Below are 27,683 nucleotides of genomic sequence, written 5' to 3' on the forward strand. Positions count from 1 at the left end.
TGGATGTGGAATTGGTTTTATTAACCTCAATGTAGCATCGCATTGGGACTTTTTTTTTTCTTTCTTTTTTTGCAACTTTTGCTTTTATTCACATTTGCATTTGGTTTGAGACATCTTTACTTTCATCATTAATCAGTGTTTGGTTAAATGCAACCAGAAAAAAACAACAACATTGTAAGGAAATGACGACTCTGTACTCCACAAAATAACCTTCTTGTTCATCACGCTTTCCTATAAATTTACCTGAACATCATGCTGCTGCAGTAGTTGAACAAGCAGCAATTAAAGTCTCTAAATAAATCAGACACGCACAATATCCTCGGGGATGGGATTCCTCTTTGTTCGTCTCAGTGTGCTTTCTAAACAGTCACAGTCTTAACAACTCCAAATTGGATTTAAACAAGGAAGGAAAACCCATTACTTTCCTAAAAATCCAATTAAGACTTTTTTTTGAGTGCACGTTTTGGATAATTTACCTCCACTCTAAAATATGGCTTTTGCTCTGCACAGTTTTAGATTTTCATCTTTTAAAAGAAAAAAAAAAAAAGTTCATGTCCTTGTGAGAGACGTCAAAATCAGCCCATGGTTAAAAAAAAAAAAAAAAAAAATCTTCTGGATCAGGACTGAAATCACCGTTGTGTGGTCAACCAGAGGTAATAATGAGTTGGACGGGGCTCTGATTGCTCCTCCGTTCCGGCCGTTTACGGCAGATGGATCCGTCCTGTCCGCCAGAAGGCGAAGAGCGCAGCCACGTACTGTGGGGAGAAGCCGCTTCACATGAGAACAGGTCATATTCTCCACACTGGTGGTAAATTACGTCTTTATTACAAATTAATCCGGCCTCATGAATATATATGGCTTCCCCCTCCCTCGAAAATGGCTTCGCAGTCTTTAATTAGCGCTTACTTGTCATTCAGCGAGTTGACACACAAACCAGTGTCATGCAGGCTAGATGAGACAATCAAATAACTGATGGCTAATTGGGGATCAATTAGGCAGATGATGGGAGCTCATATATAGTTTATGGTCTGCAAGTTTGTTCTCGTATGGGAGAAAAAAAAAGCTAATTAATTTAAGCAGAACTGTTTTTATCTGGAAGGACAGAACTGATAGCCGTTGGCCTGATTTAGTAGGCCTGTGTGAAGCCTGTCTGTAAATTCTAACTTAGCATCTTTTTTTATATATATATATATATTATTTTTATACATTTGCTTATGTTTTCTTTGCTTACCAGGCATTTTAAGATGAAGACATCTCAGCAAAGCCAGCACAGAGGATTATTATCGTTTCCTCAGCAGCGGGTTGCATTGGCTCGACGACGACGGCAACCTCACAAAGCTGGTTAGTGCAGCCTCGTGGAAGTTTTGCACACTTATTCAGCGGCAGAAAGGCAGACGAGTGAGCTCTTTATAATCTTATTCGGCAAGCATCAGTGTGTGGCGTTGTTGGCGAGTGTTTACGGGAAAGTGGCAGCCATCAGCTTTCTTTAACAGCACGACAAAACAGAAGCGCGGCGCATGTTCCCCCCACCGACGCTTATCTCCGAGAAGGACCACATCAGCTCGTTTGTGAGATGYGGTCTGCATAATCGCATTGTGGCGCGAAAGCGAAAACTATCCCGACGACATCTGGTCAAAAAGCAGATGCAGCTCTAAAGTTGTTCCTGATAGCAGGGAGGGGGTGGGGGGAAGGAGAGGAAATCAGCACAGTCCAGCTAATTTAATGTAAATTAAAAGCTGCTGATGCTTTGCTTACTTTTGTCCTGAAAAGTACATTTAAAGCACGGGCTGTTTTTATCCTCAAACAGCATGGTCGTGGTTCTTTTGATGTAATTTTGTATACCAAGCTCATGTCGGAGCCATGGTTCACTGAGTTCAAGTATCCAGATCAAAATGTTTTTTTACGCTTTGAAAAGTAATTTCTCCCATCTATGGAAGCAGAAAAYGAGAAAGCCGTAAGTTGTCAATTTTCAAGTGATCCCCAGACATTTAGTCTAGTTTCTGTTCTGTTCTCCGATATGTATCTTCAATAATATCTTGAGGCTACACAGAAGCACGCTTGAGCCAACTCCATCTTAGCAAGTACCTTTTATTCAGGTCCGCCCCCAAACACAATACAGCACCAAGGTTCCTACCCATAGATAGCCTGATACTACAGTTTCATGTCATTTCCTGGAGAAATCTTTTCTTTTGTAAAGTCGCAAACCTACCAAGACGTGGTTGTCGACTGAAAATGACGGGCCGAGAAAGGAAAACGTTAATCACAGACGCAGCCAGGGGACTCCATGATAATATTGCCAGTCTTCATGGAAAATTGACAATAAAAAAAGCATAAAAAAATTTTATTTGAGGTTGCCACAAGCCAGCAGTCGCATGGAAGGAAGTATGAGTTCTGGTCAGGTGAGACAAAAATGTMAGTTTTTGGTCAACAATGTAAAATGTTATTTAAGTAGAAAAAAARTACTTTAGTTTTCTCTTTCCGCTGCCCAATCACATCCTGCTTTGTGTTCATCTTCCACATACGACTGTAGATTGAGGCATAAAGTGAAAAAATGAGAATAAACTCGAAGGCCATCAGTTTGATTTGATATTTTCATCTTTCGTGCGATTGTCTTGTTCTCTATTAAAAGCAGAAATCTTTTTTTGTGATTTCAAAATATTTTAGAATTACCATGAGATAGCAAGTTTTTCAAAACATTTAAACAAAGCAAATATCGTAAGAAAAGTGGGTTATTTCAAGATAAATAAGTGTTCATCTTGGAACACTTGGAAATACATTTTCCGTTTGTTCAAATTGCTAATAAATGGGATTAAAGTGACTACTGATTACCTAGTTTTTGTTGCTACATGGCATTGTTATGATCTAAAATAGACATTAAGCCGGTCCTTAATGTGATCTGTAGGACTTTTGCGAAGTTCCTCATCAGTTTGAGTTCTGTAAATACGCCGAGCCGTCCTYTGGGACTCTTGCCTACCACACTGATCTAAAAATAACAAACCTACAACTGTCTTCCTTTCGCTTTCTTCTGCCCTGATGTACTGCAGCAACAAGCATGTCCCAGGAGGCAGCGGTCATGTTTCTATTGCTCATTACCTGCTTGTCTTCCTAAATATCGCTCTAGCCGTGAACTTCATATCTTCTTCGTCTTGCATATCCAATCACGACAAGAATCGGCCGGGCGTGAAATTTAACAGAGCGGGCGTGTGGGTGGGTATGGTGGGAGGTAAGATTCATCTTATCGGTTTTAATCTGCCTATTCAGGAGCCTATTTTTTCTTYCTCTCACTGGAAATCAATGGACTGTTTTACAATTTGTTATAAAAGAAAAGCAGCTGTAATTGTGGAAAGTAATCTTGGTGAGATGGTGTGAAGTCAAGCTCATTTTGATTCCCTTGACTCGGAGGATAGGTTTTAGCCTACAGCCTAAAATCAAGTTTTAAAGAAACTCAAAACCTCTTGGAAAAAACAAACCTTTTTACAGCCGTGATCATGGTGATGATGCAATAAAACGAGAAATGGCGTTAAACAAGGGAGTAAAGTATGAAACACAATACGAATCGATGAAGACTACAGATGGCATAATCAGATATTTTGGAGTGAAAAAAAATTAGGCATCGCTCCCCCACTTTTAAATATTAACAGTGTTCGGATTTCTAACCAGTTAACGATGGTTCTTAAAAAAACAACACAAGAAAAAGGTTTTCCCTTTTGATGTGTCACAAACGAGCTGAAAGATGGTTTGTGACACTGAAGCAGCGAGCAAAGAAAACAGATTTAAAGAATTATGTAAAACAGGCTTCTGTACGTGAATCCATCATAACCCAAGACACAAACTCAAGTGTTATTTCCTGTCTTACATCAAAATAAGGCCCAGTTCATTAGGGTTTTTTTTTTTTTTTTGAAAATGGGAATGATTGAAAGTGGTGTTTTAGGGGACCCTAAGCTTTTTTCTTTTTGTTTTTCTCTTTTTATGAAACGGGTTCCTGAGTGTAAATCTTGTCCTTGCATATTCATGTGAACAGTAAAAGCGCTGACGTTTTAGCCCGAATGCTAACATGACCTATAACCTTAAATGCATCATACTTAACAAAAACAATGGCAGACATAACAGGTGTCGCCGTCTTGTAGTTTATTAATCTTAAAATCCAATGAGCAGAAGCTCGACTTTGTCGTCACTCCACTCAAAACACTCCATTTGTGCTTTGTTGCCTGGCATCCTTGTTTTTCTTGTTGTGTTTACTGCTAAACATGAAACATACTTCATGTTTAGCACCACTTGCAGGTCTGGAGGTGTAAAAACTCGTGTTTTGGCTGTTCTCAGTGCTTCAACGTGGAGAAAAACATTTCTCAATGCAGTTATTTTTGAAAGCTACAACCCGGTTTAGACAAGAACCTTACATTGTGAGTCTCGACTTCTCAGCTCTTGTAAAGGTCTGATAATATCCTTGGCATTATTCAGCCAAGGATGCTACAATGCTACTTATGAGGTGCCAACCCTCATAAATACAGGGGGCTCGTAATTGCTTAGACAGAAACTAGAACCCCTCTCTCTTGAGAAAAGCTTCACTTTGAGGAGAAAATAGTGGCATCTTCAGGTTTTGAGATCTCATGGAACACCTCAAGCATGCTTTAGCGGTTACACTCCAGGTGAAAATGCAATAAATAAACCACAAAGAGCACACTGTCAACAGCAGCCGCTGCGCTCAAGATCCCCCCTTAATAAGCTCAGAGTGAACAGACAACCCAGAGATCAATGAGGACAGTCTGAATGTGTTATTACATACCGTTTTTAATCCGTGTAAAGAAGCTCGCCTTTGTTTTTTCTTTTTTTATTCTCATTATTACAGTGAAAAATCAGAGCCGCTTTGAAGCCTGCAGAGGAGTGTGAGGCCCTTATTTTTTTGATGTGTTTGCAGGATATAAATGAAGCAGGAGCTCCCGCCGAGTTGCTCTTGGGCAGCCGTGTTTCTCTACCACCGGCTTCCTGGTGCTCTGCTTCGTTTCAGGCTGCCAAACTCAATACAGCTCCTGCCAGCTGCTGAAGGTGGGAACCCTGATTAGCTGTGACTCTGTCTTCCTGAGTTTAAAACACGAGCTTCACCACTGTGTCAGTATTGACGCTCGGTATTGGCGTTTAACTGCTCGTCTGCTGACTTTATTCATTCAAAACTGTTCTCGGCAGCCGCGCGGTTGTTTAACGTGCGCCGTACAGTACGAGTGGAGAGAAATTTAAAAGCTGGCCCCCGATAATTGCGCGGAGGTTACTGGTCAAGAGTCCGCACTCCGATGGAGGGCGGGGGTCACCGGAGAAGAGAGAAGTGGTTTGTGTAAAGTCTATCTATACATGTTCTGATAAATGAACTAATTACAGTGAGAATCTGCAGAGGGCAACAGACAATCAAGTCTTTAGCTTATCTGCTGTTTACAGCCACTGAGGAGGTCAAACACATGTTAGCCTGCTATCAGAGTTAATCTCCGTTTCCCTGTCAGCCTCTCTTACCTCACGGACCTCATCTTAGCAGTTTTGGCTTGTACCTGCACAGAAAGCAGGTACAAGCCACAGTGTTATTTGTAAAAAATGAAACTAGTTAGCTTTTGGGTGTCTGTCTATCCATTCATCTATCAATTATCTAAATCCTTTTGGTGTTGCCGGCAGCCTCTCAGACCAGTTTCAGGCATTTATTTTGGAGTTGATGTAATGTYCCYGTGTTTCCTCAAGTTACTGGTGACTGTCACAACACACACATGTCGCGGATGTTCTCTTCGGACCCTTTTCCTGACAAATAGCAGTGCACAATGGTAATCCTCCCGATGTTTTGCAACCGTCCTGCAAACTTGAGCTTAGCTGAATGATTCAAATGAGCAAATGCCTAGAAATTCAGACAGCTGGACTATATTTCAGACTCCTGGTCGTACTCACCCAAAAGATTATGAAGCTAGAACAGAATGAAATGAATAACGAAGTATTATCGCCTGTTCGGATGTTTGGTATTTGCGGTTTCACCTATTTGCAGATATTTTGGCGGAATGTAACTCCAAATTATTCAAAGGTAAACCGCCTGTTCACAGATTCTTTTGTAGAGGAGATCTATAATAAAGCTGATAGAATGGGGTTCTCACTTCTGTCAACCTGCTGTAAGGCAGCTGTGGCTACCATGTAGCTATCCATTGTCAGTATGTGAATGGGTGAATGACTGAATGTAGTGTAGAACACTTCGGAGTCCTCGGACCTGATAAAGCGCTATTACATTTACATTTTACCTAGTTGCAATTGTATTTGACACGCTATTGGCTGGTATTTGCAAAGTAGCCAATGTAGGAGCACAATTTATTTTCCTTGGCACTGATTGGTTGTATACCCWAGAGCGGAAATAGAGAAAACCGTAGATGTTTGCTTTGTCAGTAGAGCTGATATGGTGTCCACTTTGCATATTAATTGATATTCAGTTATGTTTTTTTGGTGTTTGAACTATTAACTATGTGACTATGTTTGTTTTTAGAGGAGGGTTTCAAGTATTAACTATTAGCGGACGTTTGTGGTCACTAAATCCCTTCAATACCAAGGGTCCACTGTAACAATCCCAGCCAGGCTGTCATTTTCTTTACTTTGCAAACATTATAAGACTTTTTTTGTTTTTAYGCTAAATTATTATTCTTAACACATTAAGCATATCTTTTATTTTTCKTCTCCGATAGGGATTAGTGYACAAACCTTAAAATTATGACAAACGGTTGACAAGAAATGGCTACGACTATTTAACCTCGTACATCAAAATGCAAATGATGTTCAGAATGGTCTAGGAAGTATTACCGCAAAATCGTCCATGAGAAACTCGGGGGGGCATTCACAGCAACATCCTCTCTAAGACGATAGTAGATGTTGTGCAGGAAAATTGCCTTTTCTGGCAAACAAATCTTGTGAAAATCTCCCACTTTGGCARAATATGAGCATAGTGTGTCCCTCTTATCACCGAGAGTCAAATATTGAATGAGGGTATTTCCATCCTCTCCTCCTGTCTSTGTCGGAGCTTCTKYTATTTGCTTGACTTTATCACCGGCTGTATTGTACAACCCCTTAAATTATTTAGAGCCTGCTCAGATTTAGAGAAAAACAGGACCAAGGGAGGGGAGAGATATTGTCTTAGACAGTAACCTCTATTTTCTCTACTTCTGTCTCGCTGCACATCAGTTCAGTGTTAACCAGAGCAAAGTCTGTCCTCCTTTCTCGCTGTGTTCTTGTAGAGACTTTGTCGCCAACAAACAGATAAATTGCTGCATGAAGGCTTTAGCTTTATTCAACAGAACCACAATTAACTCACTACAGGATCCTGAAGTTCACATGCTCACCTAAAATTAACACACGACTTTCAGTTCRCACACCGACTCAAACCTTTTCTTTCGAGTCAAGGTCTCGTGTTGTTGCTGCAGCGTTTGCTTTAATAGACCTGAAACAAGAAGTAACACAAGACTCAATATAATACAGAAATACAGCCATTTGTTTTGGCAGTCACTGCCAAAGAGGAATGAGCATTGCACGGACAGACACATAATGCCAGTGCCCTTAAAGGCACATCAGGGGTAAAATATGAATGTAAAATCTTCAACAAGCAGAGAGTGGTCAAAATATGTTTGTGTCTCACATTCTACAAGCCAGAGGAACATCTGGTCAAATTCTTCTAGAGAAAAAGTTAAGTCATCATCAGTTTCTATGAAACAAATCAGAAACTTTTGTAGCATTTATGTTGTATGTGATTGAGGGTAAATTTCCCACTTCGCCAATTTGTTCCCCCCCACTTCTTACCCTCTTCATACCAGTTTACACCCGCGTATCTCAACGTTTGCATGTCATTGTACTTCTCTCTGTAGTCTTTTTATTAGTGTGATTATTTGCTTTCAGCTGAAGCCTATTGCACTTTGTGCAGCAGGACAGAAAAAAWTGGGAACATCCTCGTTGAAAGTCTGGTCTTAAACTGATTGAGATGATGTGGCACAACCTTAAACAGAACGTGCACGTTTGAAAACCATTGTTAAGAAAATAAATTTTAAATAAGCTAGTTGTAAAAATTTAACCATATGTTCAATATTAGATCAAATTAATGGTGTTTCAAAATAAGGAAAGTCACTTCAAATTATATCCATGGTTCAATTAGTGTAATCTCTTATGTAGGATATTTCTATTGAAACATTATACACTTAAGTTGAATTAAAATAACTTAGCTTGTAGTTCTCTCTAATTTAGAACACAGCTAGTTTCTATGTGTGTGAGTTTAACCTTTTGACCACTTTGATAAGATTTAACAGCTGGTGTAAAACAATCTGGTCCTGCCAACAGAGTAGAGCTTCCTCTTTGGACAGGGTCATAAAAACATCTGTCTTCATTCAAAAGAAAATAACACTTCTTTGATCTTAGAAACAGGTTTTTACTGGAACATAGTTAACTAGATTTAAATAAACTTAGCTAAGGACACTCTCCTAATTTGAATACAGCAGAAAAGGGAAACACGCCCTCCCTTTAAAAGTATGGGACCCGGAACTTTAACTTCAGATCGCTCCGGGGTTACCCGTGATGCTGTCACCGGGGAACGGTGCGGCGGTGAAATGGTTCCCCGTAACGTTTTGTCGTGGTGTGTGGATGTCTGTCGAGTGAGGTAAATATTGAATTGGATGCTGGTTTGTGATTTTATTGAGTTCTGTCAGTTTCATTAGTTGTTTGTCTAATGAATGTCGTTTATGTTTTGGACTTGGAAAGCGTTTTGTCTTGTCTTTATGGTTCAGCTGATACAATGACGACTTCAATGAATCCGGGCAGAAGAGAAAATAAAACGAGTCAAAAGATTTTAATTCTTCTTCTTCTGATAAAYTAACACCATCCAACAGGCTTGAATTTTAAAAAACTCTTCAAAGAAGAGAGGGGMAAAACTGGAAATGTCTGGGGGTTGTTGCCACTGTGACGGGCACAACCAGTTCATGGGTTTGGGAGGCAATTATATTTTCACATATTGTGACAGCAGATTGGTTTGGATGATGTTTTCCCTTTGAAACTTTAAATCATCTTTTGAAAACAATTTTTTTTTGAGGGGGTTCATTTGTGTTTTCTTCTGAAATAGGGTTTCGTGATCTAAAACCTTTAAACGACTGAAGAAAGAAAAAAACCTGTCGAACTACATAAAGAGGGAAATACTTTTCACAGCACTGTATGTGATCATATTTAGTGTTAGTCGACTTGGGTCGCAGGGCGAGGGTTAAGATGTTGAAGTGGCACATTGAATCTGTAGGCTATACTTTACTAAAGCGAAGATTGTCGTGAGTGGAGCCATGCCTTTAACAGGAGCACATCAAGTTGGCACCAAGAATCTGACTCAAAAGAAGAAACATTTATGCTTTTGACCTGGTAAGGCCTCAGAAAGAAGAATGCCAGTGGCTAAGCTTTGAAAGGGGAAAACGGTTGAATAACATTTCATCTTAAAGGTCAGGATCCAGCGACTTGAAAGACTCGAGACCGAGTCATGAACGTTTGAGATGCGACGTGAGTTGAATGGAAAAGCCTCGGTGGCAGACGAATCGCAACCAAGGGAGTTAATTCATTGATCGTCTCAAGATATCCGCCTAACGTGGTGTCAACAATCAGGAACGAGAGACTCTGAGAAGTGCAGAAGAGGGTCCGAGGTGGAGGGTGGGTGTCGGCCCGTCCGTGCCGTTGTCCAGCGGTGACAGCGGAAAGCTTTGGTYCTGTCACTGCTCATCGCTGCTCCGCATCCGCAGCGCTCACAACATGTCAGTGTTCCTGTTCCACATGGAGGGCATCGGGGCATCATTACCATCTGGCTATAAGGCTACACCGATGTCACAGACAGGCCACCGAACACACACAAACACGTGCGCACGCACGTACAGACGCTTACACACTGATCATCCAGACTGTTTGTGCTTGGAGAGCAACAGGGGGAAGGAGGCGACATGGACATGAGTCTAGCTGCTGTGACAGTCCGTCCAAATTTACCGCCAGCGCTCTGGTGGCAGTTGGCCTGGTTCCTCCTCGCCGCTCTGTTACATTCCCTCAGTCAGCTCTCGATAACACACACATGCTCTCTCCACACACACACACAGACCAGTATCCTCCAGCGGCCCTCATTGTCTCACTAGACTATCCATATGAGTCGTTCCTTCCCTACAGTAAAACAAACACAGACAACCTAATGCAGCCTTTTCTTTCCAGCTATGGGTCAAATAAAGACTTTTTTTATAAATATTTCTTTTGCCTTTATTCTCTTTGTACTGAATGAGTTTTGCTGCTGTGAACTTTTTCAGAATACTTTCTACACTCTGCTCTCATTTATTTTCTGTATTGCCCTGAGCTCCACGGTTGTAAATGGATTCATTCACTTAAAGACAAATAAAGTGTTTCCCCCCTAATCTGAAAAGTTACACCTCATTTGTTACAGCAATTTAAACTTTCCTAGCCTGTCCTCTGGAATGGATGTCCCAGCTTCACAAGTAAAACTGTGTTTCAAGTGAGTAAAAAGAGAAAAGTTATCCAACCCAGCATGACCCTGTGTAAAAAAAAAAAAAAAAAAATAGAAATCCCCCCTCGTCTTCTTAAATTTTGACTCAACTGTAATTAACCACGATTGTGCTGTTTTTGTTCACGATCCACAACCGGGTCTTAAAACGGTTTTATGCATAGAATCAAGTCACCTAAACAGGACCTGACAACATTGAAGTAAAGCTAAGAGATCTCAGAAAGCGACACATCATGCCCCAATCTAATAAAGTCATTGACCTCTTTATCAGTCTGCAAAAGCTACAAATCCATTTTTAAGGCTTTGGGACTCCAGGGAACCATAGAGGGAGCCATTATCCTCTAATGGAGAAAACAGGGGGCAGAGGAGAATATTCCCAGGCAGGCGGCCTGACAACATTACAAGAGTTTTTTCAGCAGTCAAACATGGTAGCATTACTATGATGGTGTCGGTCTGATTTGCTGATTCAGGAAATGGACAACTTGCTGTAATTGATGGAAACCATTGATTTTACTCACTAGCAGTTCTTCAACGTGTCATCCATACTTACATGCAGCAATTCAGCACAGAAGAGTTGGCCGAAGTTGTTCCTAAGCAGTGTGAAAGACACTTTGGCAGTTATTGCAAATACTTTAATGTTGCCAATTTATCATTGACAATGAAATCTGTTTGACAAAAAAGCAGACTATGGCCTCCTCACAGCACTGAGTAAACAATGAAACTATGCTGTTGTAAAAGAATAAATTAGTAACAGAGTACTCTCCATTATTTTTACAATTAATTGAGTAATCGGAAGTTCTCTCTCTTTCTCGTATAAATACACCTGCAGCACTCTTCTCACCGTTCGCCTTGAAACGTTCACCGCACAAAGGCTGTTGTACTCCAAGCATCGCGCCACTCAGTTAAAGAACACTTATTGGTCCCCCAAAAAACGACAAAACCCAGAAAATTGTACGTTACGCTGCTAACATTTAGCAACAACTCAGGGGGAAGTGAGAGCACTGCCCAACACAAACACCGATTAATTCACTCCGGTGTGACCCTATTCATATTTAAATTAAGACTTTCCTTAATTTGCTGTGCGGTTGGCTGGCCCCGTTTCCTTATATTGTGGTTTCTCATTTCTCACATCTGTACATAATGCCACGTCTGACTAGGCCACACTGCAACACACTGATTGGTCAGCCGCCGAATACCCTGAAGATAAAGCTGGGAGCCAAGATCAAGTCAGCCGCGTGTGACTTCTGCAGGAAAAGATTAATAAATTAACTTGTGTCACCAATTTTCATTCAGCGTGGCAAACTGCTGCCAATAATGTTTGTTTTTAACTTTTGATTTTTGACAAAATACGATTAATAAATGTTGAATATGGAAATTGTTTTTGTATCAAAAAATGAAGTCCTGCAGGAAATGATTGCTTAAACAATATGGGATTAATTGCAAATGAAATCACATTACAATATACAAATATTGTGTTTTGCGATGACTTTATGTAACAGACCAATACAATATTAGCACATAATGTTGAAATGGAAGCAAAATCTTACATGGCCAGCAAGATTTTCACGAAAGAGTTTGAGCTGTTTTGTAAATAGGAAAAAATATCAGTCTATGAAAGTGTAAAGCTGCTAAAAACAGTGAAAATATGGCCACAAGGCAGCTGTACTTCCAGATAAATCTTCCAGATGATCTTTAATGCATTAATTGTCACAAATGTGTGAAATATTACTAAAACCTTCTATGCCATGATAATCTTTTAAAAAACATCAATCCATTTCTTTGTATTTCCAAATTGTGCACCACTTGTTRCTCTGTCACTTAAAAYAGACTTAAAAGAATAATTTTAGAATGACTAAATATGCACATTACAGTGTCTTACCTTGGCAGGTCACTGTATGAGGCATTCACAATGAAGTGGGCCAACAAACTCAAAATATTTAATGTAGCACTATGTGTTCATTGCATTTAAAGATGATTGACACGTTCCAGAGAAATCAGCCAAGAGTCTCACTTTTTTAGTTTGCATTAGCAGCATCTGACGTGCTAAACGACTTTTCTCGAATCCAAACAGAAACGGGTTTTGCTCAAGGTTCATATATATATGATCAAAGCTGCATGACTGTTGTTTTGAATGCCGATGAATTTACAGCACTTCTCCTCGCTGAGTTTCACCTTGTCCGGCGCTCTTCTGAGAGCTTTTGGTCTCATTAATCTAATTTTCTCCCTCCTGCCTGCTTTCCTCTCCATTTTTTTCCTCCCACATCCCTCGTTTCTCCTCCCTCCTTTACAGACAGTGATCCAATTAGCTGCTAGCTGCCATGGCACCAGTTGCCTGCAGATGTCTGAGTGTGTACATGGAGGGTGTGKGTGTGTGTGTGTTTGTGTTATTACCGCACCAATACTGACTGCGTCTCAGTAACCTTGTGGTGTATTCTGACTCCCTGCCTTACACTGACAGAGTTCTGTTGTTTAAAGGGTAAACGGAGCCGTGTAATTCCCTGATCACTTTGATAAGTGATAGAGGAAAGTGGGGGGGCAGGGGTGTCGTAYAGACATTCGAGACCGTTTGTCCCTTTCCTGCCGCTGTTTGCTTTGTTTTTGTCATCTCTGATTGGTTGGGTTCAGGCATCGCAGTCGCCTTCTTTCACCGTGGCGCTGCGGCTGCTTGGTTAAGTTTAAAACTCCCGAGGGTGACGGAACAAAGTAATTCACTTGAAAAATAAAGTCCAGGAGCAYAACTTTCTCGAATAAATGCATGGAAAGTGTGAAGCAAGGTAAACAAAGAAGAGTAACTACTTTACAGCAAATTACAGCACGAACTGACCCTGACACGACTTTTTTTGTGATATTTTAGAAACATTTAGAAAACGTGTATTAACTAAAAGAACCTTTTCTAAAATGAACCCAATTCGGTAACACTTTATTCGAAGGGGTCTGCATAAGACTGACATGACACTGTCATAAACATGATATAACATGTGCCATGTTTGTGACAGTGCCATGTCAGTCTTATGCAGACCCCTTCAAAGAAAGTATTACCCATCATTTCTTGGGGCCATTATTTACCCATTTCCACTTTATCTTGTAGGGTTAAAGTAATCATTAGGGTAGAGACCTAAGCCAGAAGGTGGCCCTAGTACAGTTGGGCTGTCTTAAGATATTTATTTTTTATTTATTTAACCAGGTGAATTGATTGAGAACTCAAATCATTGCTGGAGAGCACATAATTGTTGTTTAATTTTATTTCTGCCTTGGTGTTGGACTTTGAACACTCTGGACSAACACCATCATGTCGCACGGCTCCTAAACTTCACACTGGATCTCAACTAACCTCCGTTCTGCGTTTCTCCTCTTTATCTTCAGACTCTTGAAATTTGATTCAAAAAAGACGTGCAACATTTACTTCCAGCTGAAAAGAGGGCATTGGACCACTGCTGAAGGTAAATCCRGTCCTTCCTTTTACAGACAGGATTGGCTTGACACCTGGGTGCCCAAATCCATAGCAATTTTTGAAACTATTTGTCAATCAAAATTATGTAAATTTRTTGGTGTTGTTTAATATTGATTGTAATTTTCTAAGACCATTAACTTTGGGTTTTCATCACCTCCCAGTCATAATAAAGAAAAGAGTTTCTGAACTGAACCTCTGAGATTAAAATGTACTTTTGTAGGAAGAGCCTGTAAATACATTATGTTTCTTATGCGGACAGAAACCCTGATAGTTTATTACAGACCGTTAAGGTTTTTTTCTTTTTTTTTATTCAACAGCGATTGCTTTTAAGCGAACGCAACTCTCCCCCCTCGTTTTTCTTTTCTGCTCTTACCTTCCCACTCTGACAGCTTTGCCTTCGACAATGAATTCTTTTCTATGATTTCCAAAGAGGGATTCTAAAACGTGTTGCCCAGGCTACGTTGAAAGGCAAGGCCAGCATTCTCCAGGTAATCAACGTGACGAGCACTTTTTTGAAAAGATGAGCGTGAAATCTTTCGGCTGAGGGTTCAAACAAGAGAGATAAGAATGCTTTAAAAGGATCCGTGTTGTTGCGCGCGCAAGGTCACGGTTTTATGTTTGAGTGTTTTGAAGGTAAACTGCTGACGTATTATCGGCGTCTTTTCTCCTCTCTCTCTTTCTCTCTCTTTCTGCTGTTTGTTCGGGAAGCCAGAAATTCAATTAGTGTGGGTGATGATGAATGAAAAGCCCCATGTTTTTAGAAAATATGTCCGTAAATTCAAGACGTTTGACATCCTCCCTGCACAAAGCTCCACCTCAAAGGTTCAGGATAATATAAAATGTACTTCCTCCCTAATTTGTACCCTGGGAGCCGCAGAAGATCCCTGAAGTGGAAATGTGCCTGGGGTCTCTGTTATCAGGCCTGAGTTTGTCTCGTATTTATTTATTTATTTATTTATTTATTTATTTATTTATTTATTTATTTATTTATTTATTTATTTTGCTGTCTCTTCATTGTCGATTTACCACTTAAATATCAATAAATGAGCTCAGGGAGATTTCATAAGAGCTCAGTGAGAGAGTGTGTCTTGAATGTACCATMAGAGAGATGTTAGCGTTGGACTGTGAACCCAAATAGGGTCACRACATTTGGACTGGTGGAAAGTGTGCAGGTATTGGTTTTAGTATGAGGTAGCAGAAACTTCACTGGGATACAAAAATATTAGATCTAGGATGTTAACATGGAATAACTCACATTAATCCTGCAATTTTTAAATAAGCATCTGCTCGTAAGTCGTGTTTATTTCTTCCTCCTTCTGTATGCAAATGACTTCATCTGCATGCACAGGTGCATTTTCTCATGTCCACTAACAGTGTGTGTGTGTGAGTGCGTGTGTGTGTGTGCGCGTGTGTGTGGTTGTGTATGTGGATGAATGTTAGTGGGCGGATGGTTACCCGGTGTGGGTCATGAAAGATAAGGGAAAAAACAGATGGCTAAAGTCTCCAGAGTCTTTCACATGCACATGCATAAACAATCACACGCAGAAGAAACACTGCAGTGGAAAATACTGGAAATTAAGGAATACTTTAACTTCTCTAGTGATTGTTGTTGTTGTTGTTAAAGATAATGCAACATATTTTTATTCTGAATCCCTAGGAGATAGCAAAGGTCAAAAAACCATTTATTACATCTGAACGCCCTGGGAAGTAATTTGTTACATTTAGGATAAGAGTTAAAACAGAAGGCAAGTCTGTGGCTGAAGGTTTTTGCTCCACCGCACCAGAATGAACTGGTAACATGTTGAGGATGTAGTTAAACATTGTGACTCAGGTGTGTTGGAACTAAAATGCATCTAAATGTTACAGGACCGTAGCTTTTATGAACTAGAGTTAGASCTAAGAGAGCTTGACAAATGTGGGTAAATTTCTAGTTTATTTTTCTAAAAATGATTGAAAAACCCCATTGCTTCTTCTATTGCCACTTAGCGAATGATTGCTATACAATGCTGACTTGTAAAGGTATATCTATAGTTTACTTTTGACATTTTTTGCATTAGAAAAGATTCTTCAGATCATCTCAAAATAGTAGGAATAAAGATTTTGGGACTACAATCACGTTAAAAATCCTTCAAATTGTTTTTTGTTTMATTTTTTCCCCACTAGTTGTCAGTATTCTTAGACMGRAAGACTAAGAAATRAAAAAATRCTAGGTACGAAAAGCGATGTTTAATGTTTTGTGATAATTAATTGGCTTCTTTACCGGCTTGTGTTAAGCGACGAGTTTYGTAGATGTAGATTTTGCTCTAAACCTTGAGAAATCCAGAAACCAGAAGAAATCTTCTGAGGTAAACCTTCTTTAACTTACTTATGAAACACCAAGATYCTTTCTTCAAACAAAATGATGTAAAATATATTTATAAATTCAAACRTATGCTGTTAAAATAGGAAGTATTTAATAGAGAAGTGATATGCACTGTCCTGAACGCTCTGTATTTTCCCCTCTGAATGTGTTGGTATGTTCTCCTGTACTCCTTTATTGTACATKTTAAGATAATTAAAAACTGTAAATTGTCCTTACGTGTGAGTGTTTGCAGGCGCGGTCGTCTAGCTTCTGTGTCACCATGTTGCCCTGTGATAGACTGACAAGCGGTCCGGGGTGTGTCCTGCCTAATTCCCAAAATACCGCCGGAGAAAAAGAGGCAAGGCCGCATGCATGGATAAKATGTCYTTTCACTGCTTTGATYATTGAGATYCCTTCCAGTTCAATCTGACAATCAGCCCTTAGGAATGCCTGYGCTATCCRTCAAATGTCTTTCCTTTTTCCCTTMGTTTTTGGTACGCTRCTGGAAAATCCAATAAAAAATCTCAGGCATTTCAACATGAGGAATCTATATTGGGTCAATCTGTCGGCCAGATTGACTTTTAAAGAAACAACAATGAATATTAACAATGGTATTCTGTTAATTTCATGTGTACTATTGTTACAGAGAGATTGCAAATATGAAGCCAAATACAACAAACGGAGCAATACCACAGATAATCTTGTGCATAGAGCGTCGCAGCATTGTTTTCTTACAAACAGCGAAATGAACGAAGAAGACGACGACGACTTGATCAAAGTTTTACTCTCATGTACTGTGATGCATTTGGCTCTTGCAGTGTGTCTGACTATGTCATGTTCAATGAATGTACATCTTGGAAATTTCCTGARTTCTCTTTATGTTTTTCTAAATTCGGAAGCTAACTCAGATCTGCCCTCTAGTGGCCACATTTCCAGATGACTTTGCCCTCTTAAAGATGCTCAAAGTGTGAGGATAGTGATCATTAGCATGGGTGTCCTTGCACTGTCATATCTGCGTGACAGTGCGTGCATTAAAAAAAGCATAACATGAAGAACAGCAACATAGTTTTTATAACTTAACACCTGGATAAYCAAAATAGCAGAGACCAAAGAAAATAAACCCAAAAGGAAAATAACTATTGATTTGTTTTGTTGGTCGAAACCAGCAGCCTTTGTTGGAAGAAGCGAATTGCTGCGTTTCCAATTCAAATGTGCTCAGAACTTTAGAAGAAAAAAAAAACACAAAAAAAACACTATTTTGTTTCCATGGAATAAGAAACGCAATTAAAATCAGACGTGAATATGTTTTATTCACGCAATAAGTCATAAAAAAAATATACTGTCGTACAGTCCCCCGACTACTTCATGTTGTCTTCTTTATGTTTGCACAAGTGGAAACGTCTAAAAATTGTTTGCCTCTGTAATYTTTCAAAATAAACAAATCCAGAAATCCGATCGATCTATTAAGGAYATTCAAAGGACACCAACTCTACACAGTAAGAAAAAAAAACAAAAAAAAACCAAAGAAAAAAAAAAGATTTTTTTGTTTCATTTTTTTTAAGTGACGTAGTACTGCCAGATTTTTCTCTCGACAGTCAGATGCTGTTGTGCAGGTGTGRCTCAAACTGACATTTGGCTGCAGCGCTTTTCCTGTAGATTTCTTCGTATTTCTCCAGACACGGCAGATGCGAGGCTCCGCAGCAGCGAGGCCGGTTGTCACTGCTCATTCTTAACGTTGCCTCGGCGTAYGAGGGGCACAAAGTCTTTAATTAACATATCTGCGTGACAGTGCGTGTTGTGTGTTTGTGTGTTAGGTGCGCGTGCTGGCAGAGGACTGTGAAATTGGCTAATTAACATGACCTCCCTTTGATCCGGGGAGAACACACATGCTACATCTGATTTCATGGGGGGGGGGTAAGCCGGAGGAATGGGAGGATTCCTGGAAAATTATAGTCTCCGAGTGTTTGTACATGTGTGTCTGCGTGTTTTAAAGCCTAAAAAAAAAACCCCGATCCGATGCCAAAGCGGGATGACGTGAAAAAAATCGGTCCAGATGTTCCCAGATGTATCGGGACGTCAACGTCACCGCGATGATGAATCAAAACCCTCAAGCTCAGCATAAAGCAACGTGGTGCAAATGATTGCATATTTCAAATCTGTGTAAATATCAAGGAGCGAGGCTACATTAAGTAAAGTGGAGCGGTGAATTAGCTGTTCTGTAAGCACATAGCTACAACAGATGGAGTTAAACAGAAGACAGATGGACAATGAACTGCTTCATCGCACTAATATGTAAGAACCATATTTACTGCTGCAATGTTTTCCTTCCTGCAAAGATGTTGGGAGTATCGAGTGTGACAGCACTAATTTCCAGTAAAACGCTTACAACTAATTATTAGTCATATTATTATTGTCTCGTTGCTGTTGGAGCTGGATCCAAAGGTATTCTCCTGGTGTTTGTATTTAGTTTTTTTAGTTCTGTTATTTTAACTAACTGCTGCTGCAAAAAGAAAAAAAAAACGTTTCAAAGTTTCACCTTTCCAGTAGAACAACAATCATCCAATCTTTGAGGTCTTGAGCTGTGAAGATTCTGCATGCAGATGTGTAAAGTTAGTAGACTGGTACAATTTCTCGTGTCTAAACGTTGGACTTTTTCAAGTTCCAGTTTTTAAGTTTTGCACATTTTTAAGTTTAGAGAAATTTGTTGCCACATACGGTGTGTGTCTTCGCCTTCCCTTGATCAGTCGTCTCCCTCTTGATCTCTGTCTCTGATTGACCGTCTGTGACTTGTCTCCACGTCACAGCTACGTCATGAGAGCTTCACAGCCTCTTAGCACCTCATATTTAATGTTTCTTTTCTGTTTTTAACCCTTCTTTCCTTCCTTTCCCCTCCCTCCTCGCTCTTCATCCGTCTTCGTCATCTTTCTCTCTGATTCTTTTTTTTTCTCCCCTTCATCACCTCCTGGGTAATGACAGGGGGACAGGTGGAGACCAGACCGCCGCTACCACCAGTCTCTGTGTGTTCGCCTGAGTCACAAACACACACACACACACACACACACACACACACACACACACACACACACACACACACACACACACACACACACAGATGGTGGACAGGGGTCCCTGCCGGCCAGCCTGCCTGTCTGTCTGGTGATGGGGTGTTGTTGTTTTTGAGTGCATTCAGCCACACATGATTAGCTAGACAAACACACTCACACACGCATATGCGGACCCTTCTACGTGGCACATATGGGGCTCAGCACCAAAACAAGTCACCTGCTATTTCTGTTACACACACACACACACACACACACACACACACACACACACACACACACACACAGATGTACAAAACCAGGCCAGAACTACGATCAGAGGGATTGTGAGACTGTCACTGCTGATTATATGACTTTTTGTGGAACTCTTACCAGTGAAAGTAAATGTTGTTGCACATGGTTGTGGTTTTCTTCTATGGAAAACTTTGAAACAGAAATGATTTATATTTTAAAAACAAAACATGTCAGTTAGTCTCTCTCGTCACGTCCCAATACACCAGTATCTGAAATCAAGTAATAAAACTCAGTTTCACAGTCTCCGTTTCATGCATTTAGTAAGCCAGGTCAAAGTCAGTCTTGTGTCGTTAATGTCAACAAAATAAAAAATAAAAAAATAAAAAAAACCCACAAAACTTCAGTATTGGATGATCGACTCCACTGCGTCTTCCTAGACCGGTATCACCGTCACAGACGAGCAGCTGCAAAACAGCTGTTAGACGCTCAACTGTACGTGTCACCTTGACATCAAACTGTTGTCATTATTCACATTATATACAGCTCCCAGTGGAGCCCTAAAGGTTGGAGAGCTGAAGGTGCCTTTAAGAAATAAAAATAAAATATTTAAAAAAAAACCTCTTTTGTGACATTTTTTCATCAAATTTTCATCCTTACTACAAACAAACACTCCTCCCCCAAAAGAGGAAGTAATCCCAGGGGCGTCTGAGAGTGTCTGCCTGTCTACATGAATCTGTTTATTCACTTCCAGCTCCTTTCAGCAAAGCTGTAAACTTTTACAGCTACAACTTTTTAAATTTAATCTTTTTTTTTTTTTTTAAATCGTGATTCTTTTTTGAGTACTTATTAGTCACCTGAGTCTTGTTTCTTTGTTTGCTTGCGTGGAAATGTTTGCGTTTAACATTAAAGCACAGTTTGAACCAATAGGCATCCGTCACATCTCCTGACTCAGGAAGGGCTTTCTCCTCTGCCGCCAGAGTCTGCTCACAAATCCATTTCAGGCACAAAGCAATCTATCCTGTTATCCTCTGACCAAACATTAAGTAGGAATGGACAAGGGGGCGGCAGCAGGAAAAACCTGTGCTCTGAGTCGACGTTCCCCTGCGAACGGCTCTGTTGTCCAGTCGATTTGTTTCCGGTCGCTTCATTTAGTCCTGGTATGGTAAACGATTGCAGGCAGCAATCATTCTTGGCTCATTTGTAGCCAAGCGGACAGAGTTCAGGAGCGTGCTGCAAACGTCTCCAAGAGACTCCATGCTGCTTGTTTACTTTAGCAGGCGTCATTAAAAATTATAAATTAATATAATCATGAAGTATCAAAGCATAAAAATGCATACAATTAATGTATCGGCTTATCACATCTTGTATCAGAGCTAAAGTTACAACAAATGACACTAGCAAACTTTGCTGGACGATAAATTGTCCCAGAGCGTATTGCAATGAACAATAATATTGTTGCTTTGAGAACATTTTTAAGTAATACAATAGTAATAATGGCATAAAAGTGCAAGAACACGAACATTTAAACACTAGAACTGGAAGACATTTGGAATATCCAAAATAAATCAAGAAAACAACAAATAAAATAAATTATGAAGCCTCTGTAAACAAAATTATCTTTAAAAAAAAAAGGGATAGTTGAGACCAAAACACCAGACTGAAGACTTTTATCATTCAGTTTTTGGTAAAAAGAGAGAGAAAAACAATAAATCAAGCAAATGAAAATTATTGAGTTTCTTCTACTTTTATCATTCGATTGATTGATTTATTGTATAGTGTGATAGGCCTAATGTGACACAACATGTTAAAGAGCAGACCGGGTGTCGGCTGCTCGGTCAGCTTAATGTTTCTAGTTTGTGGTTCATACGTTTACCATCACATGCCCTCGTCTGTCTGTATTCTCATCGTACGTCTTCTCCTATTCTATCACATCAGGGTCTTATGCTGCCATGTTTACAGCTGTATTATCTTCAACTCGCTATGCTGCCCCCTGGCTGCAACCTCAGGCTAGTGTTTGGTTATTTCAAGATCCAAGACCTATTTTTGTTCTTTTTTTTCCCACAACCAGTGCCCCCCGCCTTCCCTGCCGCCACCCCCGTATCAACACTTTCTTGTCTTGGCTGAAACACAACAAACATTGCAGACAGGCGCATGGCGACAAGATAAGGCCTTTAACTATACTGTACAAATTGTGTTTCTTGTAAATCACATTGCTGTAATAAATAAACTAGATTGGACTGAATTTGGAGAAGTTGAATCTTATGCTGGTTACTTTACACTCTGAAGGCCGTTGCTTGCAACAGAGTCACGTCATCTGCTAAAAGACGATGTGATGAAACCAAACTCTCCTTTCTTCATGAATTCACTTTGAGATGATGTCCATGAGCGCTATCTCAAAGTCAGAGACAAGGAGCTGAAGTGCAGCTAGCGATGAAAAAAAGACCAGAAAAACTTTCAAAATGCTAAATCAAGTTTGTTCAAGTGGAAAAAACACCTAAAAAGAAAACACACCGACAGCCTCTACTGGAAACTTCCTTCATCAATTTATGCGCAAATATGCTCTGGGTGTTGTTAAAACAGGACTCTAACTTGCTGTTTTGTTTGTTTTGTTTTGTTTTTTTAACTGTTTTGTGATGCAGAACCACTTGAGTGAGAAGCGAGTCTGGTCTGTTTCCATTTCGCCGGCTTTATGCGATCAGATGGTCCACATCCACCATTACCTCCTTGTCCTGACCTCCATTTGCGCCGCAGCTCATTAGCTTACCACTTCTCCAGAAGAGTCCAGCTCACGTGGCAACGCTGAATGACATTTTAGCACAGTAGCCAAAATCTTCTAGTGGAAAATTAAAGGAGAAAAAAAACAAAAAAAACAATGCAAAAGGGAAACACAGTAAATTGTTGTACTTGAATAAGTTCAGCTGCGCTGAACGGGAGCCGGCCCTCGTCGTTGTTGATGATTTATGGTCTTATCTCCTGTCCTGTGGGTCTGGACTGTTGCATGTGGAATAGGACGCCATCAGTGCACCTGGCAGAGGGTAAGTGGGTGATTAATCTCCAACTTAATGAGGCAGTTCCTTAATTTTTATAAGTGGTGATAAACCAGGAAAATATGCATATATATTGTTTTTTCTTCTCGTGCACTCTGTCAAATTTATCCTAACAGCCTTTCTCTGCATCTTGCCTAGTTATAATTTCTGGAGGTGATTATTATTATTTATTTTTTTTATTTACGTGAAACTGTAGAATCGTGTCACTACGTCCCACAAAGACATCTTCACTCTCCTCTCGCCTGCATTCGCGCCCCGAACATAAATCGGTAGAGCAGGAGAGACGAAAAGGTTGAGACTGAAAAGGAGACAGAGGGGAGATAAACAGAGGTAGTATGTAATCTATCTGCGGCTGTTGGGCTGCTGGACGGGTCGCTGTTGCTTCGACAACCCTAATCTGACAGGCACGGCCCGATGCCGATCCGACAGCTGCTGCTAATGTATGGCAGAGGGAACAGATAGGAGCTGCACTAACTCACCTATACCTTTTGTTTCTTCCATTTCTGTTTCAATCTCAGGTTCTGGATCGCCGGATTTTACTTTAGTGCGCTTCATTGATGAACTAGTTGCTGCTGTGCAAATACAACAATGTCTGTGAATTATTTTTTTAGCAACTAGTAATAATAATGGGTACAATTACGATTTCAGAATATCAGACATCATTACTCAGAACATCAAAGTTCATCCTAAAGCGAAGAAAGTCTTAAAAGCCAAAGATACATTTGGTGTCTCTGGTAAAGAAGCGTAAAAATCTCAGCATAAATTATTTTTTGCAGTAGAATTAGATCTTTAATCTTTATTCAGTAGGAACAAAATCTCACATTAAGACACAATTTGCTGCTTGTCCCTTTGACACAATTTAAGGGTGAGTTTATAATTACAACTTTGACATCGAGTTATGCTGAAGCTACACATTTAATTCCACATTGCAGCTTGTTGAACATATAACAGCGTCACCTGGATGAAGGCTGTGCTGACATGTCAGGTAACCAAGGCAACCTTTGCAGAACATGACGTTTGCCAGAGGGGAAACACGCACCGAAAAAAATCCGACTAAAATCTTAAAGCAGGAATTTAAACACATTCACACTGGCTTAAATCCTGAAAACGATCTTCGTCGCGTTACTTCAACGTTACGTCGGCATCCCGACATAGCATCCGTCTTGACCTGTGGATTGTCTGAGTCATGCTGCGACTCAGACGTATGAGGCTGAGCTGCGTGCAGCTGGGACGCTCCGTCTGCACAGCGTTCACAACATCTGTCTTTCTGGACGGAAATGGCTTTTGTTGCATGTTGGAATCTACTCAAAGTCGCTGCTCTGACATAGCATTTGCAAAAACAAACAACTGGAAACCCACTTTCTTTGTGTGTGTGGGGGGGTGTGTGTGTATGTGTATGTGTGTGTGTGTGTGTGTGTGTGTGTGTCAGCTTTCATTTACTTTTATTTCCATTCATCCGGACACAGAACAACACTCTCTGTTGTTTATTTAGCTTCTTTTTTTTTCTCTTTCCACATTTTTTGTGAAAACCTACATCAAATATGTACATTTACAAATTAGAGAATAGACACACATTTTGTGGTGACATTATGACAAAACATAAAAGTGATGATAAGAATTATTTACTTCATGTTTTTGTAACTGTATGGAAAATAAGAAGTTTGATTTGTATTACTAAGTAACTGCATTTAATCACATATTCAAATTGATTGACGTTTATTGATAATGTCATTGAACAAACAGTGGAGAAAATAGCAAAAACTAACAATCCTCAACAATATGGACAGTTTTTAAATATTATTGTGACACCGATAAATCTAAATTCTTTTGACAAAACGTTTATCACAATACAATATGATAAATGCCAAGCCTACATATATATATATATATATATATATATATATATATATATATATAGAGAGAGAGAGAGAGAGAGAGCTGCAAAAGGGTTTTCTTCAAAGTAAAGTTCATGTATCTGATTAGTACAATGGGCTCCTTCATATAAAGTACAAACATGCATGTGGAGGCAGGGAAGCGTGTCCCAGTCGCCGTCCATCCTCCTCCACCAGGTCCATGAATAATGCAGAACTCCCATTTTCATGCCACTTCGCATCCCGTTTTCTCCTCCTCCTGTGCTGTCGTAAAAATAGAACCGTAGACCTGCAAGCTTTCACTCTGGTGTTTACACCATCATGACCCTCCCCACTGCTTTTTCTCCTGACAGTGGGATTATTAGTCTCATTCATCTCAGCCTGCTCCCCTTCTCTATCCTCCACAGGAACCAGCTAGCAGAGACGAGGCAGACGGGTTTTTGCCGGGCCAGGCCGGGAGAGGAGGAGGAGAGAGAGGAGGAGGTCCTCAGGTAGCATATAGATGCTTCATCTCCATATCTTTATAGCCACGTCTCACAAAAATAGCCCTGCGAAGGCCTCTTGTTCTCGCTTCCTCGAGCCTCCCACTCCTCCTCTGCATGCACTCAGGCTCAGCTCGGGGGGTGATGGTGGGGGTGGGGGGCAGTGATCAGGAGCTCCTTCAAGACACTAAACATACAAACGAGGACACAGGCAGTGAAATGAGATGCCTGCACCTTCCCTGCAGGTGCAAAGCAGCAACGACGTCCCGAAACGCAACATGAACGGGAGAACGATGGCGGACGGGAGATGTGATTCCAGTTACATAAAGTTTTATTTAGTGAACAGAAGTTGTTGTTTTTATAAACTGATTAATTTAGTATTTGTTTAAAAAATCCACTGCCTGTATTTTTGAGCAGAAACATTCAAAGCCTAGACTGTACAGGTGACAGTAAAAGACCTGGGCCAGGCTTTAGAATGGTCTTACAGGGGCAGTTACCCAGGGCCCCGAATTTTGGGGATGACGCAAAAAAATTGTTTTCGTATGTAGTGTTCATGTTCTACAAACATTGCGCTTTATATTAGGGTCATATTGTTAGATTCTTATTAAAAGTAGTGCGGATAGGGCCATAGCAACAAGCCTTGTGCGCGTTCCCAGAAACAAACCTTTTTTTTTTTTTTTTTTTAATAATCATATAGTGATCATCATCAACAACAAGACTCAGCAGCTTCAAATGCAGAACAACCAGATCCCACAACAGCTGCATCCCTCATGGATGCTAAAGTCCCATTAGTTTAATTTTTTATTATGTATATTTACATTGATACTTTCATTACTTATGTATTTATTATTACTGGAGCCTTGCAACGACATTTCTTTCAGTTCGTACCTCTTTGTAAATGTCCAATTGAATGACAATAAACTCCATCTATGTTTGTTTCTCTGCAGCCCATTGCTTAGTGACTCCTGTACCATTTCCGGCCCTCGGTCCAGTGGTTGCGGACCCGATGACCCCAGGTTCCTCAGTGCTGATGTGTTCAGGTCACACATATTCTGTTGATCATCGTTATGCATCAATTATCTGCAAATCAGTGTACATTCATCTTTTGTTTCACCTGCCGGTTTATTCAGGAAGGAGTCAGAACTGAAATGAAATGTGCACGATTTGGTCTCTGGTCTCTCTCTTCTTTTTTCAAAACAGACAGCACAAAGCAGGGAGAGCATGAGGAATGGACATATGGTGTTATTTGAAAGGATGACAGAACAAAATCAAACCGTGTGAGACGAAATTAGCTGAAACGTGCTGATACAAGTGTTGCAGGGGAATCAAAGCGCTGCTTTTTGAATATGAAGCATATCGCAGACGCTCTGTGAGACTGTTTTTTATGACGTTTTTTTTTCTTTAACTAACCCTCCCTCCTTCCCTCCTTCCCTCCACCTCGCCCCTCCATCCCCCCTGAGTTCCCTGCTGTCTCTAAAGCTTTTCAAAAAGCTTTTAGTTTGGCATTTGATTCTCTGCTCTCCTTTTTTCTTCCCCCCCCCCCGAATGTGTCGGGCTGTTTTTTTTTTATTTTATTTTTTTTCCCTTCTTTTCTTCTCTTTCATGCAGAGCACCTTGGCCACTGAAAGGGAGTGTTGGAGGGGTCCRCGSTTATTGAATGTGAAGGCGGATGACATGGAGAAGAGAGGACATGCAATRAAAATGAAACAAGCAGACATGAGGAGACAGGGAAAGCAAAGGTAAGAGGCAGAAGATGGAAAGGGACAAAAAGAGAAGATGAAAGACGCAGGGGAGAGAGGAAAACAGTGGAGATGAGAGGAGGAAGAAGGAGGTGAGAGAAAAAGAAAAGAGACAACAGAGAGGAAAAAMAGAAGAGACATGATGAAATAAAAACACTCAGACAAAAAAAAAAAAAACAAGACCAGAGGACAAAAGGACATTAAATAGACAGGAAGTAGGAGAACGTGCGGCGTGGAAAAACGAACTGAGAGATCCGAGGAAACAAGGTGATGGGATAACAGGGAGACGAAGAAGATGAGTTCAGGGAGGAGAACATAAAAGAGGAGGAGGAAAAAAAAAAACCCCAGAAACATGCCTGTGAAAAGTGAGAAGAGTGTATACCAGACCAGAATGGGGTGGCGGGTGGAGGGGGGGAGGAAGCAATGGATGGGGTGGGGGAGAGGAGAAGGAGAAGAAAAGAGAGAGGACAGGAGGAGGATGAGAAACCAGTCGTTCTTTACCCAGGGGGAGGCACAGCGGGGGATGGAGGGGGCGTACGGGGGGGAGATGGGCTCCTCATCCCTCTCTCCCCCAACTGAGCCTCCTTCTTCAAGGTCAGACACACACACTCACAGAGGCAAGCAGTTCTGGCAGACATGGTACACACCAGTACACACACACACATAGTGGAGCTCAAGTAGAAAAGACGCCTTCTGCCTGCCTTTTTCTCTCTGACTCTGTGTACCAAGCAGCCAAGTCTCAGTCAACCATCTGGAGATAAAAAACATTCCTCCCATACACACACACACGCACGCGCGCGCACACACACACACACACACACGCACGCACACATATGAAGTGTGTGTTTATGATAATAGCCCAAATGCCTCTATTGATTCTTTCTCTTCCTGCGTCTCTGTGCATCTGAGTGTGTGTGTGTGTGTGTGTGTGTGTGTG

At 40.6% G+C, this 27,683-nt stretch overlaps 2 long non-coding RNA genes across 3 annotated transcripts; one reads left to right on the forward strand and one right to left on the reverse strand.

The window, feature by feature from the left end:
• Positions 1–1,320, reverse strand: LOC103478725 (uncharacterized). Its single transcript, XR_535836.1, has 2 exons — positions 1,232–1,320; positions 1–755 (listed from the first exon to the last, which is right to left on the reverse strand). It is a non-coding gene; the product is annotated as an uncharacterized LOC103478725 (long non-coding RNA).
• LOC103478720 (uncharacterized) lies at positions 721–27,683 on the forward strand. Of its 2 annotated transcripts, XR_535833.2 has the most exons (6): positions 721–808; positions 1,235–1,341; positions 13,883–13,959; positions 24,933–25,016; positions 25,955–26,047; positions 26,616–27,683. It is a non-coding gene; the product is annotated as an uncharacterized LOC103478720 (long non-coding RNA). The 2 variants fall into 2 exon arrangements; XR_535835.2 differs by lacking the exon at positions 13,883–13,959.

Source organism: Poecilia reticulata, linkage group LG2 (assembly GCF_000633615.1).
Source record: "Poecilia reticulata strain Guanapo linkage group LG2, Guppy_female_1.0+MT, whole genome shotgun sequence".
Taxonomy (NCBI): Eukaryota; Metazoa; Chordata; class Actinopteri; order Cyprinodontiformes; family Poeciliidae; genus Poecilia; species Poecilia reticulata.